This window comes from Bos taurus, chromosome 23, assembly GCF_002263795.3.
Source record: "Bos taurus isolate L1 Dominette 01449 registration number 42190680 breed Hereford chromosome 23, ARS-UCD2.0, whole genome shotgun sequence".
In the NCBI taxonomy this organism is placed as follows: domain Eukaryota; kingdom Metazoa; phylum Chordata; class Mammalia; order Artiodactyla; family Bovidae; genus Bos; species Bos taurus.
In genome coordinates, this window is record NC_037350.1 from 36,550,991 (window position 1) to 36,569,242 (window position 18,252).

An 18,252-nucleotide genomic window follows, 5' to 3' on the forward strand; every position below is an offset into this window, starting at 1 on the left:
GGTATTTTGGTTTCTCAGTGTCAATATATTTGGGTGAAGGAGAATGCTATAAAGAACAGACTAAGACTGGACTTTTTGGAGCTAAATTTGGAGAAATTTTCATTTTTTTATAATATAAAAATATTGTCTGCAAATGTTATAGCAAGCTATTTGAAATATTGGGTTGGAAATGTTTAAAAATTTTTCAAATGCTAGCTTGAATATTCTTTTATAATAGCTGTTTTAAACTACAAGCAGTATGGAACTCTTACTTTGAATTATAGTCCTTTTCTATAAGAAATCATCAGCAGAAGGCTAAATCAAGCCAGCTCTCCAGTGAGTTACAATCATGGAGACTCTAATGATATGGGCTGCATCTCGAGTTGTGTTGTGATTCATTAAAATTCTTTTTGCCCCTTTTCAATGGGATGCATATCAGCATTCTAAATTCTAGTCTCTTCCTGTTTCAAAAAAATGTAGACAGTTAATAGAGTATATTTGTATCTCATTTGTTTGTTAATTTGATTTTGCAATGATCTCTTTGTCCCTTCACTTCTGTAACCCTCTGCTGTGCCTATACTACCAGTCAAAATGCAAATTTCCTTAGAGGCCTGCCCAGACTATCCCTAGCAAAAGAATTTTGATCTTGCAAGAATGATTTGCATTTGGGTGAAGGATTCCCACCACATGTATGAATTCGCACCTGGATGTAAATCCAGGGAGAGGGGGCTCAGTGGTGGGCTTGGGGAGAGGGAGCTGAAAACTTTGGGGGTGAAGGGAGGTGTTATACTACATGAGGAATGCAACCTCGTGAGACAGAACAGGACTGAGAGTGAAGGCTTTGATTTTTGCCCTTTTGGAAGTTGTGCAAAGGTTTGTATCCAGAAGATGTTGCTCCGTGTTGTCAGGGCAGTTGAGTTTATGTCAGTATTCTGCCCTTGGGCTTTCAAAGATGATTCTGGGCAGCCCAACTAGGAGAGGTTATCAGGTCCCCTGCCTGCTGTTGGGGATCACTATTTTACTTGTGTAAACTCCATGTGGGAATGTGTATCTTTCCTCATCACGGATCATGTCCTTTCTGTAACTAGGCACCCAGGGAAGTCTGGAAGTTTCCCTCCTAGGGATGCGTAGCCTTGGAGCTGCCCATGTGAAGTTTATCTTTGCTTGTTCTAATGTTTGCTATCTGGAGAGGATTATCCAGGGAATCATTTAGCTTAGGTGTGAGGCTGATCTTTTTCATGTCTTCTCCCCTTGTGAAAACATCAGGGCTTTAGATTACAAACCAAACCTAATTCCTTCAGGAAGAGTGGACTCTCAGGAGAAAATAGGAAAAGTCAAGGATTATTGAAAATTGGGATACAATGTGTTTTTCTCTACACTTTTTGGAGAAGAAGGGCCTATGATTTATGTTGGAGTTCTGCTCTGTGTTTTAAGATGTGAATCAGAATCTTTTAGAAACCATTGCTTTTTCCAAGTCAAGAGCAGAAAATGAAGTTAGAAGTAATTTTTAATACATATCCAGTTACCTGAATATTATTTTACCAGTCTGAATAAAGAGAGAGAACATGATTTTAGATTATATATTATAGTTTAATATTTGTTAATGACCTCATAAAAATTAAATCAGATTGTGCATCATGTATTCTACATTTTAACTAATGTAGTTTTAATATAGGGACTTTTGAGCATAGTTCAGTATTACTAATCACAGTAAATATACTGGTTAAGGGTTACATACTATAAGAAGATAAAAATAATTGAGCTGATTAGGAGTTTTATCTAATTACACTGGTCCATTAAAAAAAGTCTTGGCTAAATGGCAAAATCATAATACCTAAACTATATTGCTGGAAATTCAAATGCTGTCTCTCTAGCTTTCTCCTCTCTTTATCCTGTGGAACATGATGTACCAAAGATCTTATTCTGCAAGTTTTTGCAAGATTATTTCAACAGCTCTCCCTCCAAATTCCTTCTGTAAGAGTCATTGCTTTTTTTGAACAGTGACTGTCTTTATAATTTGGGCCTTGCACCCCTGGAAATCCTTGGAGTTCTTTTAAGGGGTCCTGGAATCTATATTTATACCAAGTACTATCAAGGACAGAATAAATAATGTATTGGAATATATGCAGATTTTTCATGTGTAGGTTGCTGTTGGCGTGATTCATAAATACAAAATATGCTGCTTTCACAGTAGCTTTTGGTAGTCTCAGTCAACACAGACTAAAACAAAACTATCATTAGGTAGAACAGGGGCTCTCATACTTGAAAAGCTTGGAAACTACTAGAGAAAAGGAGTGGAAAATGCCACAAATATGGCACATTTACATTTGAACTGAAGTTCCTTGTGTATACTTCTGAATTTGTTGTTTAGTCACTAAGTCAGGTCTGACTCTTTGGGACCCCATGGACTGTAGTCCCCAAGGCTCCTCTGTCCATGGGATTTTCTAGGCAAGAATACTGGAGTGGGTTGACATTTCCTTCTCCAAGGGATCTTCCTGACCCAGGGATAGAACCCAAGTCTCCTGCATTGGCAAGTGGATTCTTTTAGCACTGAGTGACCAGGGAAGCCCATGCCTCTGAACTGGGCATAGTCAAAAAGAGTTATTCCAGTCTAAGAATGAATCATGCTTACATAACACATTGGTAACAGAAGTGTAGAGTCTTAGGATTTGTGGGGGAGAAAAGGAGCCTGTTCAAATGATCTGCTAATATGAAGTTTTTTGTTTTTTTTTTTCCCATAATGCTTTCAAATTACCACACTGTGGCTAAGTAGATGACAGCTGGCCTCAGAGGTCTATAAACTCATTTTTATTGTGTTTCCTGCCAGCCAGTATCCATTGAATCAAATTAAGGAGAACACTCCACAAAACGTACCCAGCTCCGCCCCCTTCTCCAAGCTGAGCTCCATTTCTCCCGACCCTGGGTCGATTCTGGGTCTAGAAAACCAGAGTGGTGGGTGCAGAGACCAGCAAGAGGCAGATGTACCAAGGCCAACTTGCAAAGACAAAACATCCTACTTGTCGAAGGATAGAACTGAGAACTCACAGATGGAGCACATAATCCGTGTTGAGTTCACACCTACCCTCTGTTAGAAACAAAACCTGTAGTCAAACATTGGGATAGAAAGGACTAGGCCAGGAGGAGGCATTTCTAAGCACCAGAGTTGTCAACTGCCTGGAAAAAACTGCTTCTACTCTGAGTAGGCAAATCAGTCCATTCATTTGATACACTCCCCAGAAGTTTTTACTGTTTATAAATAACTGCAGCTCTCTTTCATGTTTCCACCTCCTGGGTCTGAGGACAGAAGGGAATGGGGCCTGGTAACCTTCATCTGCAACTAAGAAACAGTTTATGGCCGGCCAGGTGCAAACGCCCTATCTAATCTCTGCCTATGTCTGTCTTGGAGCAGCTGCAGCAGTTGGAGAGAGTTATTAAATATCAAGGAAATGTTTGTGCCAATATTGTCCCACTTCAGGGAGGTAAAAGAAGTTTACAAGTTGTTTTCCATTTAGAAAGAGTGACAGTCATCACTGTGGAAAAGCTATTTTTATAGAGATCTCAACAATGGGGGTGAGGAAAAAGTGATCAAGTCCAAATGGAGAGTCTTTATCAGTCTGTTTCCTTTTCGGCACCATGGCCCCTACAGGCGCAAAAGCATTTAAATGTTCTTTTCTTACTGCCAGTGGTTCGCTGTGACTGTGGACAGGATCCTCATGTCTCAGAGCTTAAAGTATGTTCACCTGGAAAACGAAAGTTTTCTTTAAGGCCTCCTGAATGCTCAAGGATATTTTAAAGGTTCATAATATCATTCTGGGTACAGTAAAATGAGATCTTGAAGAAAGACAGTATAAGACCAAAGGAAGTTTTGTATGAATTATTCAGATGGGGTGGTACAGTGCAGTGAACACTGGCTAAGAATCTGAGAGTAAGCATGGGCTCCCTGACTTGCTGAGAGCCTAAGGTGGAACAAGGCATCTGAGCCCAGTTCCCTTATCTATAAGTACCATGAGGAGTTGATCTTTTCAAGACCCCTTTAGTTTTACAAATCTATACTGAATGCATATTACCAATGCAGGAGAGGGGTGGACACTGTGTCAAATATAAAAGAAATAAGATATAATCCATGTGTTTTTATAATGGAGCTAAGACTAGCACAGGCAAAACAATTACCTATTGACATGACATTTTTTACAAAGTAAGATATTAATGTAAGAACAATCTTTATATGTGTATGTATATATATGTGTGTGTGTATATGTATATATGCCTGCATGCTAAGTTGATTCAGTTGTGTCCAACTCTTTTGTGACCCTATGGACTGTAGCCCACCAGGCTCCTCTGTCCGTGGGATTCTCCAGGCAAGAATATTGGAGTGGGTTGCAATGTCCTCCTCCAGGGGATCTTCACGACCCAGGGATCCAACCCACATCTCCTGCGTCCCAGGCAGATTCCTTACCACTAGCACCATCTGGGAAACCCTGTTAATTACTTCTGTAGTATACTATTTCCTAAGGAAAAGTGATCTACTGTCTAAAGAAGTTCATCAATCATGGACTACATTAATAGTATCACAGTATTTATGTCTAGGGAGATAATGGTCTGTCTTTTCTGATCAGAACATGTTTTCGGTGTTTTTGTAGTTTATTTTTATTTTTCGATGCACTTGGTCTTTGTTGCTGAGCGTGGGCTCTCTCGAGTTGTGGCGAGCTGGGGCTACTCTCGGTTGCAGCGCTCGGGCTTCTCCAAGGATGCGCTTGGTCCCATCCCGTGTCTCTCTGGAACTCCCATCAATCAACCCTACTATCTTCCATATCTCAACGGATCATTTTTACTAATAACTTTTCCTCAGCCAATAACTTTATTTTAAAAGTTTCTATCCTAAATAAATACCCGCCAAACCTCATGTGTAGAAATATGTACCTTTTAAATTACTGCTTCTAATGAGTCCTTGTTAACCATAGTTCTTAAAAGAATATTTAACGTCATATGCTGTCTCCACTTTTTGCCTCCCAGTCACACCTTCCTCATTTTCCAACTATGTTGAATATCATCAGCCTTTGCAAATACAATTGGCTTTAGAAGTCCACATTGCTTACTGGGTGCTTGTATGTTAAGGGATGCTCATTTATCTGATTTGCATACAGAAATCATTCATAAGTCTGTTATGAAGTCTAGTTTTCACAAATGTGTTCTCCTACTAAATCAGGATGACTTTTAATTCACTTTGAAACTGTGAACCTAAACTCTGCATGATTTTATTGACTCGTTATTGGTTTTCTCATCATATTATTTTTAACATAATAAGGTTAACTACTTCAGCTCTTTTATACTTAGGAAATAATTTTGATGGTTATAACATTATTTTACTGTAGAAACGATGGTATGTTGAGTGATACAGTATATGAAAACTGGCTAGATTCATTTTTGAATTACCAGTGGAATAAGCATTTGTGACATGAAGGGTCTGAGAAAAGGAACCGTATTGGCTGCATCTACCCTGGGACCGGCATTGTCCAGCTCCACGGCCTCTGAGAATAGAAGAGACATAAATCCCTTTGGCAAAATGCTTTGCAAACAGAAAATTTCAAAAAGGCATGGCAAACCTTAGGTTTCAGTTGCAAGTATAATATATTGCTAAGCTTCACCATCTAGACTATATCAGCAATACTGGTAGTGTTCAAAAGTTCTAATTCCTACCAGATTCATTTCTTAGACTGTTTCTGCATCCAGTGGATTGTAGCAAGCAATATCCTTCAAGGAAAAATTCCTAAAATTTCCTAAAGGTAGAAGTGCAACAGTAATTAATTTCCTGTTAAGATACAAAGAACAAGTTTTGTACAAGATTTGGCTTTTTTTTTTTTTTTTTTTTGCAGTTTCCTGTGCTTGACCAAAGCATGATTAGAACAAGAAATTGCCAAAGATAGGGTAGAATGAGAGGCAGGGTCTAGGAACAGCGAGGGGGTGGAGAATGAGCAGCGGCATATAACTAGATCAAGTTCCATTACTAGGATTTACTCAGAAATTTACAGAATACTGTTATATTAGTGCCTGTATTTTAAAATAGTAGTTCCAATTTTTTAAAACACATTCACATGCACTATGCATTTGTAGGCGTTCCTCACAAAATGTACTCATTCTCAGCTTAAAGTTAATCAGCCGGAGATGGAGAAGGTCAATGATTTGCCCTGTGTCTTCTGTCTCCTAGCTCAAAGACCTTTCCCCAATGCCACAGGCATGCGCTTATTTACTTTTATCTCGTGGCTCAGATGGTAGAGAATCTGTCTGCAATGCGGGAGACCCAGATTTGATCCCTGGGTCAGGAAGATACCCTGTAGAAGGGCATGGCTACCCACTCCAGTATCCTTGCCTGGAGGATTCTGTGGACAGAGGAGCCTGGTGGGCTGCAGTCCATAGGATCACAAAGAGTCAGACATGACTGAGCGACTAACACTTTCACTTTCATCTCTTTTAGCTTCCATTTCTGAAATGAGAAAGGAGGCAGAGGGAGAGAGAAGTAGAGCTAGATTTGTTATTAGAATAAATGGAATAAGAAGGCAGTGATACTTGGGGAGAATTCTCCAAGCACATCTAGGTGCTAGAATAGAGCCCTCCATTAATAAACAAACAAGAAACTTGCACGGCTATGTGTTTTCCCAAAATAGACTGCATTTACAATCAACTTCTAAAGGCTGAAAACCCTTTCTCTACATAACACAGGAAAAAACCCCCAAATTTTGTATTGAACTCTAACCTACACTTAGAGCCTGCACGTTAGCATATTTTACCAAACAACATTATTCAAAAGAGTTATGGCTTAGCATTAAACAGAACCAAGGGGGAAAAAAAAGAATAACTTCAAAGTGTCCCACAGGTACAAGAAACGGTGTTGGGAATCCTCTGTTAAAGCTGTATGAATCAAATAGCATGCAGTTATTTTGTAACTGGGCTCCCCTGGTGGCTCAGATGGTAAAGAATCTACCTGCAATGCAAGAGATCCCAGTTCAATGTCTGGGTCAGGAAGATCCCCTGGAGAAGGGAGTGGCTACCCACTATAGTATTCTTGCCTGGAGAATTCCGTGGACAGATGAGCCTGGCCGGCTACAATCCATGGGGTTACAGAGTCAGACATGACTGAGTGACTAACATATTGTTTTGTAACTACCTTTCAGTCCCTTGCTGTAATTTTTCATTTGGTTATATGTGCTTTAAATATGAGCTTCCCCAAAGATCTGAAAACAATATTACAGAGAACATGGTGATTATCCTTAAAGTTACTTGGGTTCTCAAAGGGTAATTGCGGTTTAATTTGCTAGGTCTGAATTCCTATCATGACCTCATGGTAATCATGTACTTACTGAGTGACTTTTCGTGGGTATGGGGACCTCAAAATACTGTGTACTGGCTATAAAGTACAGGGGAGCACTTGAGAACAGGTGCAGATCCAAAGTGGTGAGTGTGGTGTGTTTGTACAAGCACCTGGCGGTACAAGGCTTGCAATAAAGATTATTGCATGCGTGTGAGTATTGGGGGTACATGCAAACTCTCACCTGCAGGCTCCTTAGTTCTCTTGGAAGCTGACCAGTTCTCAGAGTAAACAACCTTTACCCCGTCAGTCAAGGGTCACTCCCACTTAGAAAGCTATACACCTCTGTCAAGCACTAGCTAGTCAAGGGAAGAGAAATATAAACGTCTCACCTTCCTTTAAAATCAAGAGCAACAAAAGTAAAAACATCTTTCATCAAATATAAGAAGTACAAGTACAGTTTGGGAGGGAGAACAAGAAAGATACAGAAGACTATGGAAGACCTTGAAGCATCAGAGAGCTGGGGTTTAATCAGAGAGATGAAGGCTGACCTGGAAGTAGAGGCATTAATCTGCTAAGGGCTACTCCTATGAGCTTGCGAGAACCAATTGTTAAATATTCAGGAATCTTGGGAACAGGTTATTACTATTGGAGTCTTGAAATCAGGCATGGTGGGAGTATTTACACCATAAAAACTGGCAAACGCTACAAGCCAGGGCTTCTAGTCCCCACCCAAGCCAATTTACCAGGATATCTCTGAGTTAAAATATCATTAAAGGAACACTATAATGAAAACTCAGTTTTCTAATAATTCTTATGGGACAGCGTCTCCCTACTCACTAACTTTTAGACTTTAACCCTTCTCCTGTTGTTCAGTTGCTAAGTGGTGTCAGACTCTTTTGCAACCCCATAAACTGCAGCACGCCAGGCTTCCCTGTCCTTCACTGTCTCCTGGAGTTTGCTTAAACTCATGTCCATTGAGTCAGTGATGCCATCCAACCATCTCATTCTCTGTCATTCCCTTCTTCTCTTGCCCTCAGTCTTTCCCAGCAGCAGGGTCTTTTCCAATGAGTCAGTTCTTCACATCAGGTGGCAAAAGTGTTGGAACTTCAGCTTCAGCATCAGTCCTTCCAGTGAATGTTCAGGGTGGATCTCCTTTAGGATGGACTGGTTTGATCTCTTTGCTGTCCAAGAGACTCTCAAGAGTCTTCTCCAGCACCACAATTTGAAAACATCAATTCTTCGGCACTAAGCCTTCTTAATGGCCCAGCTCTCACATCCTTACATGACTACTGGAAAAACCATAGCTTTGACTATACTGATCTTTGTCGGCAAAGTAATGTCTCTCTTTTTAATCTGCTAAGTTTGTCATAGCTTTTCTTCCAAGGAGAAAGCGTCTTTTAATTTCATTGCTGCAGTCACTGTCCACAGTGATTTTGGAGCCCAAGAAAATAAAATCTGTGACTTCAAATCTCTGTTCCATTTTTTCCTTCATTCTGCAGCTCTGCCAACCCTCTCAAGAGACTGTTACAACTGAAAACTAATTTGTAAGAAGACTACGTGCTTAGTCGCTCAGTTGTGTCCAACTCTTTGTGACCCCATTAACTGTAGCCCACCAGGCTCCTCTATTCCATGGGATTCTTCAGGCGAGAATATTGGAATGGGTTGCCATTTCCTTCTCGGGGGATCTTACTGACCCAGGGATCAAACTCATGTCTCTTCCATCTCCTGCATTGCAGGCAGATTCTTTACCACCTGAGCCACCAGGGAAGCCTGTATTTGCATATTAATATTCAAGAGCATAGATTTGAATTTGAACCCAGATCAGACAACCTGGGTTTGAATCCACAAATCTGTATATACCAGATGTGTGATTTAAATAATGCTCACCTGCTGGTGGCTCAGATGGTAAAGAATCGGCCGGCAATGTGGGAGACCTGGGTTCGATTTCTGAGTCCAGAGTCCAGAAGATCCCCTGGAGGAGGGAATGGCTACCCACTCTAGTATCCTTGGTTGGAGAATTCCATGGATGGAGGAGCCTGGCGGGTTGCAGTCCAGGGGGATCACAAAATATCAGACGTGACTGAGCAGTTAACATTTTCATTTTTTTATCACCTCTTCAAGTTTTGGGTTGTGAAAGCATCCTAATAGCTCCCCAACGTAATGGAATCATTGCAGGAATAATATCTTCCTCATAGTGTTGCTGTAGATATTAAATAAGTTTTTTTCTTTTTAAATTTATTTTCTAATTGGAGGGAAATTGCTTTACAGTGTTGTTTTGTTTTCTGCTGTACAATGGGAATCAGTCATAATTATATATATCTATATCTCACCTCCCCCTTGAGCCTCCCTCCTCTCTGCCTACCCCACACCTCTAGGTCATCACAGAGCACCAAGCTGGGCTCCCAGGGTTAATGAGTTATCACGTGTAGTGCATTTGGAACTCTGGCCATAGGAGGCCCTATGTGTATCTCTATGGCTGTATTTCCCTGGGAAGATGATCGTGGGCATAGGCACACTGTAGACACTCACTAAATGGGAACTGCTTTTATTCTTCTTTCTGCAGTTCTGGTATTATTCAGAATTGGCATTTCACTCATGAGGGCTGATTGCACATTTTGTGTACAGCAATTCCTAATACAGTGTGCGGTTTTATTTTGGCTTCTCTTTAACCTCTAAATCGTGCTGAAACTGATGTCCATCAGTAATTTTTCGGTTGGATTGTGATGCTTTCTTAGATTCTACAATATATGCAAAAATAGCACCAGCCCTTCAAATCTCTGTTATCCACAAGGGTCAGGAACCACAGGGAAACCTTCCATTCTACAGAATCTTAAGTTGGTTGTGTATGTGTGTGTTTGTTTTCTGCCTATAATCTCTTTAAAATATCTTCACTTATCTCAGTCCAAAAAAGGTCAGTCTGCTATGCAGATCAATTAAATGAGATGGAGGAGGAGCAGGAGGAAGAAGAAGGGGGAAATAATCATGACTAACAGCCACTGGAAGCTTTGCCTGAGTGAGAATCCATGCTAAGTGGTTTTATGCATGAATATAAATATATGTATATTCATGAATATACATAACTTATGAGGTGCACAGTATTATGAGCCCTGTTTTATAGAAGAGGAAGCTGAGTCTTGTAATGAACTTACCCAAAAAGTCTTAGAGATAATCAGTGGTACAGGATTCAAGGATAAGCCCTCTAAGCTGTGAACCTGTCACTTAACCATTGTACTTTGTACTCTTAAGCATTTTGGATTCTGAGTTTGAAATAAAGCAACATATTACAAGTTGGCATAATTAAATATATCACAACATGTAAACCCACTCTCCAGGAAAAACACCACCACCAAAGTTTTAGTATTTGCCTATTTCCATGGTGTAAATATTCCCAGTGTGGTTGATTTCAACTGCCTAGCTTTTATAATCCCTACACATCACTGATTAAATATGCCATAGGGTGCAAGAGGAGATTTTTATAAATACCAATGCGTGGACCATTTTTGCTTGGTGAGTGAGGACTTGAGAGAAGTCACAAGGAAAGATAGGGTGCCCTAGAGGAGGGGGAGAGGCGCTGTCAGAATCTCTCTGGCCCCTGTGACCCACACTGACCATACACATTCAGGGCATGTAGTATCTGTAGTGGGTTCTAAGCCAAGCCTTTTGCTTAACCATTGTACTTTTTATTCTTAAGCGTTTTGGATTCTAGGGTTAAAATAAAGGAACGTAGTATAACTTGACATAATTAAATATATTACAACATGTAAACCAGCTTTCCAGAAAACACAACAACACTAAAGTTTTAGTATTTGTCCACTTCCGTGGTGTAAATATTCCCAGTATATTCCCAGATTTCAAGTACCCAGCTTTTAGAATTCTTGCACATCACTGGGCGGTCAGCACCATGGCACAGACCTGCCATCGGAAGAAGGAGACGTGGACCCCCCTGGAAGGCCTCCTTGCCCCATAGAAATGATTTCCCACCTAGAGCTTTGGTGCTTGAAATCTGCCCCCAATAGGTAGCCATGCCTTTTCTGGAAGCCCTAGGTTCTTCAAAAGTATGAGTGCCTCTGAGGAATTAAATGAAACCTTATGGATTATTTGTACCATCTGGGGGCTCATTTCCTGATAGCAAGTTTTGAAAGAAGGTGGCACGGTCAATTTCTGAGATTCGGATTCTTGAATGGGAGCTCAAGAAAGGGAACAGGAGAGATGGCCTCTGTTACCTCAAAGTAGAATCCTTGCTTTATTTAAATGTCACTTACTACTCATAGCAGTCACCTAATTACACGGAAGGCACTTTTCCATCCAGTTTTTTTTATTTATTTATTTTTATTTATTTATTTTTAGGGCTTCCCTGATAGCTCAGTTGGTAAAGAATCCGCCTGCAATGCAGGAGACCCCAGTTTGATTCCTGGGTTGGGAAGATCCCCTGGAGAAGGGGTAGGCTACCCACTCCAGTATTCTTGGGCTTCCCTTGTGGCTCAGCTGGAAAAGAATCTGCTTGCAATGTGGGTGACCTGGGTTCAATCCATGGGTTGGGAAGATCCCCTGGAGAAGGGAAAGGCTACCCTCTCCAGTATTCTGGCCTGGAGAATTCCATGGACTGTATAGTCCATGGGGTCGCAAAAAGTCAGACATGACTGAGCAACTCTCATTTTCACTATTTATTTTTGACTGTGCTGGGTCTTCGTTGCGCGAGGCCTTTCTCTAGTTGCGGCGAGCGGGGACTTCTCTCTAGTTGTGGGGTGCATGGGCTTCTCATTGCAGTGGCTTCTCTGGCTGCAGAGCACAGGCTCTAGAGCGTGTGGGCTTCAGTTGCGGTTGCGGCGTGTGGACTCAGAAGTTGCAGCTCCCGGGCTCCAGAGCACAGGCTCAGTAGTTGTGGTGCACGGGCTTAGTTGCTCTTTGGCACGTGGGATCTTCCAGGACCAGGAATTAAACCCTTGTCTCCTGCATTAATAGGTGGATTCTGCCCCACCCCCGAGCTTCCCAGGTGGTCCAGCTGTAGAGATATTTGACTGCCAAGGCAAGAGACACAAGAGACATGGGTTCGATCCCTAGGTTGGAAAGATCCCCTAGAGAAGGGAATGGCATCCTGCTCCAGTATTCTTGCCTGGAGAAGCCCATGGCTGGGAGCCTGGCCGGCTACAGTCCACGAGGTCACAAAGAGTCAGACGTGACTGAGTAACAGAACACACACACACACCAGGGGAGACCACTCCTTCCAGTTTTGATCTCTCTGTGTGCTATTGAAAAACTTCCTCATTCAATCAGGATTTGTGTCAAGAGAACCAAAGAAAGAAAGAAAAAATAACCAAATAAAAAGCAAACAGAGGACTTCCCTGATGGTCTAGTGGTTAAGATTCTGTGTTTCCACTGTTGGGGGTGCAGGTCCAATTCCTGGTTGGAGAACTAAGATTCCACATGCTATGGGGCACAGCCAAAAAAAAATTTTTTAAGTGTTTAGTAAAAAAAGAAGCAAATAGAGAAATAAAATTCATAAGGCACAAATAGGGGGAAAATGGCTAAGTCCTCGCAGAACAACTGGCATGGGGCACGGTGGTGACTGTCTGTATGCAATCCGTACAATATGTGTCCTGGTGTAGAACCGTAAATGCCTGTCCTCTGAGGGGCCCGTTGCAGATTGTGAGCACTTAGCACATCCCGAGTGCTCTCTGAATGTTGGGGATGTGAGATCTCCTTAAGGGCATGTCCTGTCAGAAGAAGGTGCCATGCAGATACTAGTATTGTTATTCTTTTGGTGCACATTTATAATTGACTTTCTGTTACACACTGCAGCAAGTTAAATTAATTCAGTATGATTACAGTCATTAAACAAATGCCTGGTAATGATGGCTTTTCTTATTTTAGCATTCCTCAAATCACTGGGGTGATACCATATAAGGCTGTTTGCTCTAGTGTCCATTAATTGGGATGCACAACCTGCCTTTTGCAGTAGAGCCCTGCACACTGCTTTATAGCAGCTGGACCATGATTTAAGGCTAACCACTGGATGAATTTACCTGCGAGCTTTCTCCTATTGCTCGTGCCATTCTGTTAGGTACAATTTACTAGTTCATTACGGCATACCAGTAGCTGAAGGCAATTTCTACCTGCTAAAAAAAAAAAAAGGGCATTGTGCTTTTAAAACCAAAACGCAGGCGAGAACTCTCACCATTCTTCTTTCGGTGCTGAAATGAACCCGAACAATAGGAACCGTGAAAGCTTTCACCTGTGTTTGCACTGGGACCGTCACCCCAAGAATCACTTGCCTTCCCAGCAAGCAGGACAGAAACAGTTAAGTCCCGAGGGCTGTGAGTTAAAAACTGTGCCTGAGAGACACGCAATGGGAGGTGTCCCTGCCAGGTGCGGGTTTGGGGGGGGGGCGGGTAGCCCTGCCAGGTGCTGCCCTCCTGCAAGTCCGCTTCACAGTCAAGGCCGTCTGACCGGTGCCACCCTCGAAGCTGACCCGCTTCTGCAGAGGACATTGAGCAATCACACCCTGCGAGTCAGCTGACTGCTGTGTCATTGCTGCTGCTTTCTGCATCACCGCTCTGCCCCAGCCCTGGCTCCTGCCGGTTCCTCGTCACAAGGCGTACAACTAGGCAAAAAAAAAGCGACAGTTTGAAAGTGGTCTGTTCCTGCTGCTACCTAGCATTTCTTCCTTGAGGAGCATTTACCTGTGTTTAGCCAGCAGCAGAGAAGCAGTCTGAATGCACACGATGGCTTCACACTTGGCAGCGTGCGTTTGCAGCAGAGCAGGTACTGCCCGGAGCCCGGTGGCCAGACCGCCCCGGTTGGAGCGCGGCTGGCTCCCCAGCACTTGTGGGAATAGTTTGTGGGCTTCTCACGAAGCGCGGCGCCCTACCTGTGGGATAAAGGCTAGGACAAAGGAGATGCCGACGCTGTGTGCCCAGCTGGGGCCTGGGCAGGCAGATTCCTCCACCGCACTGATGTTCCAAGCTCCCAGTTCGGGCGGCTCACGGTTGACTGGCCCAGATCCCCGGCTCCTCAGTTAGAACACGATTTAAAGGAGAAACCAGAATCACTGACCTAAATCCATCCCAGTCCTCTCTGGATTCGGGGACAAGCTGTCGACTAGCAGTGACACAGCCAGCCATCAAGTGGAGAATCTTTGCGACTGCAATCTGGGTGCAGGTGGAGCCTGGGAGATTGACAGTTTAATTGCGGTCCTCTGATGGCTTCTTCTTATTTTTCCTAAATAATCATGCTCGCTTAAGTTGTACGGTTGCCTGGATTAGTCTGCCTTCCATGCAGTCTTCATCTGTGCTGGTTGGAAATCAGGGTGCCAGGCAAGCCTGTTCAGTGCTGGCTCCTTCCTGCGTGATGTTATTCAACTAGGATGGGTCATACCGACAACAAAGAAGGAAGCAGAAAGCATCACTTTATCTCCTCTTGTGATGTTAGTGGAACATAACTCTTCTTTGCAGCGATTCCCTCATCTTTGTGTGTGTGTGTGTGTGTGTGTGTGTGTATGTGCGTGTTTTAATTCATTGAATCAAAGAGCCTCACAGATATCATCATGAATGTGTGTGTATGTGTGTTTAAAATGATTTGGGGGAAAAAAAAGGCAGCCTGTGGAGACAGCGATTTGAGACAGCCGCACGTTTAGGTTACTGCCAATTTGAAATACTTTGGGTTTGTGAAGCTGAGCCCTAAGGGACAAGCTGGGTAACTGAGAAAGAGATCGTAGATAAAGAAATAAAAATGACAAGCATAATGGAGGCTCTGCGGAAGGACCATCAGAGCATCCGCTCCTGGATGGCAATTGCACCAGGCTGAGATTGAATAATTCATAGATTGAAATTACCCTGCTTTCACCTTTCCATTTAAACCGGCATGATCTGAATCTCTAATCAATTTCCAAGATAAAGGAAAATGCCAGTTTGAATCAGAAGAGCTTTTGAAAGCAGATGCGGCATCCCTGAGCCTGAATCTTTCAGTATCTTTCACAATTATCCCGTGAGAACTATGCTTCATCACGAAGCACCACTACCAGGGAAAATGACTCTGATTACAATAACAACAATAGAATACCATCAAATGATCGCTAATTTACCTAATTTGCTAAGACTGACTATATGCTTTTAATGCCCATGGTTATGTCACCCTGCCTGGAACCCTGATCGCTCTCCCTCCGGAACAAAAATGAAGCAGAGTGTGCGATACCTCAACATTCTCCTAGGTTTCAATGTCTCTTTTGTTGGGTTTGCATTTGTATGTGTGTGTGTGTGTGTGTGTTTCGAATTCCTAGAGCCCAAATGGCAATTTGGGGAGATGGTGAGCCTGTTGTGGATTGGGGGTTGATTCTTCGGTATAGGAGAGTATGGACTTGCTAATTTTTACACCCTTTAAATTTTAATGTATACAAGCATGTGTTTACCGGAAGGGAGGGAAGATTCTATTCTGGGAGAGGAGATTAAAAAATGCAGCCAAGATGAAGTTTTCATCTTTGTCTCTATTTTGAAACAAATGCTGTCTGCTTTCAGGTTAGAGAGCCCAGGATTATAATCCTGGGGTGATACGTTAAAAACTTTGCAGGTTGACAGAAGCTCAAGAGACATCCAGTAATAACTGGATGCAGCCCCTTTTAAAGAGCATGTGAGTCTGAGTGAATCAATGAAGCTTCGGTCCTTGACTTTGGTTGTTGTTATTTGTGTCTGCTCGCTCTCTAAGCAGAAGTTTCACCTAAACAAGTGCTGCAGGTTCCATCTCTAGGGTCATTGTGTCACCCCAGGACAGTGGCATGGCTCTTCAAGCCTCCGTGGAGAACAGACTGTAGTCATTTAATAGGCGCAGGGACTTGTGGAATTTTACTCTCGCTAGCAGACAGTGTGCGGGCTCCCGCTACTGAAGTAAGTTCAGTTTGACTATCTAGATAGGATTTCTGGGATGACAGTCTCTGGTGGTTGAGGGAAGGTAGGGTTGAAAGGTACCTGTCCAATATTGTGAGTTTCTGGCTGAAGACTCTGAACTCTGGTATATTTCTTAATCCATTACCCCAGCTTTACCCTTCCCTGCACCCTTGCAAATACATTTGTCAGAAAGAGGTAAGTTCTGTTTCTAATTGTTTCTTTAGTCGATGATGTTCCTTGTCTGGTTTCAATGGGTATATGTTTTTTTATGTTGTGCTTTTTTTCCACTCACTGTTATTGTAATTAACCGTGGGATAACAAACAACTTTTTTCCTGTGTTTTCTAAATACAAAGAAAACATGGTGTTTTAAAAAAGTGATTTAAATATAATTTTTGTTTCTTTTCTCTGAATACATTCAAGGTTTTAAGGCTTTTCAAAAGAAAAGGGGAAACAATTTTACATACTACATAATTTATTTAAAAATAGCAAGAATTCACTGGAGATCAATTGTGTTACCATACTGTTTTGTGAGATAGCTCACATTTTAAATACTGAACCTATTATGCTTATCTTTTGAAAAAGAAGCTTGGCTCTTAGTGACAAAGGACTTTTCACAAACCTACACTGCCTAGATGCTAAAGTGTTTTCTTTTGTAGTAAAAAAAAAAAAAAAATAGCCTTGATATTTTGCACAAGGTTTTAACCTCCTGGCATTTTAAAGCTCTCCAATAGTCAAAACTGGAGCAGAGTAATTAATCATTGATTGAGTAAACTGGTATACAAGTCTATTATAAGTAATAACAGGTATCCCCAAAGTCTCTAAGAAAAATTGGAGATCAGATTTTTGTTACTTTTTTGGGAATCAGAAACTAATTTTATTCACTTGATAAAATAGCAAATTTTAAACATAGTCTTATGATTCAAGTATTTGTAGTTCATATTCTTGGAAAATAAGGGGTTTGTTTTATTTTGTTAGGATGCGAGTGCCCCTAGTACTGTCTTGTATAAAAGCTTGATGACATTGAAATCCCCTTGTTTTGCCACCAAATAAGACGCAGTATTTAGAGCTGCTAACTTAAAAATCTTGAACTTTAGTATTTCTCTAAAATTAAATTTTCTCTTTACACTCTATTTAAGCCATCGAATGTATATGATAATAGTATTTTTAAATAAGTTCTTTAGATAAATTCTAATTCATTATTGACAAGTTTTTCACTATGGATGTGTCTTACAATGTTCTAGATAAGTATAACATAGCTTAAAAAGACTACCAGGATAACTTTACAACTGCAAATAATCTGAAAAATTAAAGAATCAACCATGAAAGTAGACTGGCAGGGGTTAGTTTTGGTGAATCTCAGATAGTCATAGCTTAACACTATTTTGCAACTTTTTTTTTATTTTGAGCATGAGAAAGATAGGTAAAAAGTTATCCCTTGCCTCCTAATTCCTAACCCCGAGTCACTGCAGAGAGTCAGCTACAGTTAGAAGGAGTGATTTAAAGTATAAATACCTGGAACCATACTCACAGAATCTAGAAGAATGCCTTTAATATGCTTTAAGATAGGGTGTACAAACTTTATCACATAATACCAAGAGTCTTTTCTGCAACACACATACTGTGGTGAAGAGATGCATTTCACATGTAGTCAAATAGAATATTCCTAGTTGACATGTGATTTCTCTAATTAGCATATGCTACAAGAACAATGGCGTAGTGTAGTTTTTCCTAAGTTTTAGGGGTATAGTTATGAAACATGTCTTTACCAAGTGCCAATATTTCTGCTGTCCTAGACTGCCAGAGAGAAAAAGGCAGGTGAGACAAAAGAAACAGGCGAAGAATATCAAAGACAAGCCCTCACATTAGTCAGTGAGGCTTTCTAAAAGATAGCATAATCAAAAAGATTGAGAATCTTGTGTCTGTGTCCTGGGTCTATGTACTGTCTTTTAAAGAGGAACTTCTCTCTAGTAAGAACATCTTACCAAAATTTTACTGTGAAAAATTTCAAGCATACAGAAAAGCTGAAAAGTACATTTAAACACCCACATACTAACCCCTTAGACTCTATAAACATCATTTTCCTATAGTGA

At 41.4% G+C, this 18,252-nt stretch overlaps 1 long non-coding RNA gene across 1 annotated transcript; it reads right to left on the bottom strand.

The window, feature by feature from the left end:
- Positions 1 to 11,939: 11,939 nt before the first annotated feature.
- Positions 11,940 to 17,008, bottom strand: LOC112443850 (uncharacterized). Its single transcript, XR_003032254.2, has 2 exons — positions 13,966 to 17,008; positions 11,940 to 13,886 (listed from the first exon to the last, which is right to left on the bottom strand). It is a non-coding gene; the product is annotated as an uncharacterized lncRNA (long non-coding RNA).
- Between the last annotated feature and the right edge of the window lie 1,244 nt (positions 17,009 to 18,252).